Genomic DNA, 2,496 nt, shown 5'->3' with positions numbered 1-2,496 from the left:
AATCCCCCGCCTCTGAGAAGTGCTGTTTTGCTTGGCTGGGGCCTAAAGTCACACCACTGGCCTCTGAATGACAGTGACATTCCCCAGGGATTAAGCACGACTTGTGGAAGCTGGGTCTCCACAGGGGGTGCAGAGCCCCACGGAACTTAAGTCATGCAATTAGCTACCTCTAACATTTCTCCCACATTCATTTCGTACCTCCATCACTTCCCATCCCCCTTCCAAGAACATTCAGCTGCAACTTGCTTTATAATACACAGTAAGATTGTTGTATTATGTGTCCTGGAAACAGCAAATGACAGAAAGTCATTCTCTGGCTCTTTGGAAGCATAGCTCAAAACTCCTCTTTTCCAGGAAGCCATGTCCTGGTTAACCATGCCCCTTGCTGCTCTGGGCCCCTGGGATTCTGGACGCAATCTGCAGTTGTTGGTTTGTCGCCAGGTACCGAACAAGCAGTGGCAGGAGAGAGCTCTAGCCACCCGGGGCTCGGAGCAGTGATGCTTTTAGGAGAGGCAAAGATGCTGATGTCACTTGTGGTTGGGATAACTGCTTTCCTGTTCAGGGACATTGGATATATACCTAAAGCTCTAGAACCGCAGTTTCCTGACTCCCAACCAACTGCTACTTTGAGTACGATACAACACCTGCAGGGCTTATTAGAGGACAAGAGTCCCGGCTGATAAATTCCTGACCAGAGGGATGGAGGCTAAGCCTTTCCCTGCAGCCAATGAGGGAAGTTCCCAGTGAGTTGTCGGGCAGAAAAGAGCCTCCTGGGTCATGTCCTCACTTTTCCTCAGCTAAAGTTCCCTGACTGTCTCCTTCAAATTCAGATGTGCATCCAGTTCCATGAGTAACCACATTATTTTTAAACAGCATCCTTCAGCCACTGTCTCTCCTGGGTTTTCAGAGAGCGGTGACCCTTTGTGAAGCCAGGACAGGATTTTATTTTCTGATTGTTTTCAAACATCTGTAGAGATTCCACAGACTTCAAGTCAAACAAAAATCATACTCTGGTCGAGGCACCAGCCAATAGGTCAAGCTGAGGTAAGTATTTCTACCTCAGAGGGGTAGAAAAGAGAAGCCGAGAAGTATGGAGAGATGGAAAACCAAGGGATGGGATACTGGAGACAGCAGAGAGGTCCAAACCCTGGGGATTTAGCAGAGGAGTGTCCAGTCTCAAAGCCCCATTATATCAAGAAACACCACACAAAGTAGTTAAAACTCAATGCTAGGAGTAATAGAGACTAGGGTTAGATCCGCAGCTCCTCTGCTTACTAGCTGGCCAGGTGGTTGGACTTCATGAGCCTTTGTTTCCTTATCTGTAAAATGGGTATAAAAAAACCAACCACCCACTAAGGTAACTGTGAGGACTAAATGAGAAATATGTGCTCAAGACAGCCTGGCAGATTAATACTCAAGAAACAGAACTGTTGGCTGGGTGTGGTGGCTCCCCTGTATTCCCAGCACTTTGCGAGGCTGGGGTGAGATTACTTGAGGCCAGGAGTTTGACCAGCCTGGGCAACATGGCAAAACTCTGTCTCTAGAAAACATAAAAATTAGCTGGGTAGGCGTGGTGGTATATGTCTGGAGTCCCAGCTACTCCTTGGGAGGCTGAGGCAGGAGGATCACTTAAGCCCAGGAGTTCAAGATTGCAGTGAGCCATGATCGTGCCACTGCATTCCACCCTGGATGACAGCCTGGGTAACAGAGTGAGACTCTGTCTCTAAAGCAAGTAATGACAACTATTAATAGTAATACCCAGATAACAGTTACTATCTTATGGCAAAGATGATCTATGGTAGACTGCTTCGTATGTATTCATAATTGTCAGATTAGTAGCTTATAACTGTATCAATGTGACTGCTAGCAACTTAATGATTTACTTATTTAACTGTCTCTAATGGAGTTGCTAGGATAAAAGGACAGTATTTAAGACTGGACAATATATTATCCAGTGTATTTCTCCTTCATTCCATCACATGAATTTTTGCTTTAAAATTAAACATCTTGGCTGGGTGTGGTGGCTCACGCCTGTAATCCCAGCACTTTGGGAGTCTAAGGCAGGCAGATCACTTGAGGTCAGAAGTTTGAGACCAGCCTGCCCAACATGGTGAAGCCCCATCTCTATTAAAAATACAAAAATTAGCTGGGCGTGGTGGCAAGCACCTGTAATCCCAGCTATTCGGGAGGCTGAGGCAGGAGAATTGCTTAAACCTGGGAAGTGGAGGTTGCAGTGAGCCAAGATGGCACCACTGTACTCCAGCCTGGGCAACAGAGTGAGACTCCGTCCCAAAAAATAAATACATAAGCAAAACTCTTATTGATATACTAAGTGTTGTTAATGATCACTAGTTGAAAAAACAAAATTTTAAGTTTTATTGTCATTGGTTAATTTAAAAATGACATGTTCATAGCAAAAACCCTAATAGCATATGTACTTCAATAAAATTTTATTTCAAGTATTCAAACAATATAAAAGGTCATACAAGGAAAAGG

The sequence above is a fragment of the Mandrillus leucophaeus genome, unplaced genomic scaffold (assembly GCF_000951045.1).
Source record: "Mandrillus leucophaeus isolate KB7577 unplaced genomic scaffold, Mleu.le_1.0 Scaffold80, whole genome shotgun sequence".
Lineage (NCBI taxonomy): Eukaryota > Metazoa > Chordata > Mammalia > Primates > Cercopithecidae > Mandrillus > Mandrillus leucophaeus.
The sequence above is the reverse complement of the archived record's forward strand: the minus strand, read 5'-3'. Positions refer to the sequence as shown.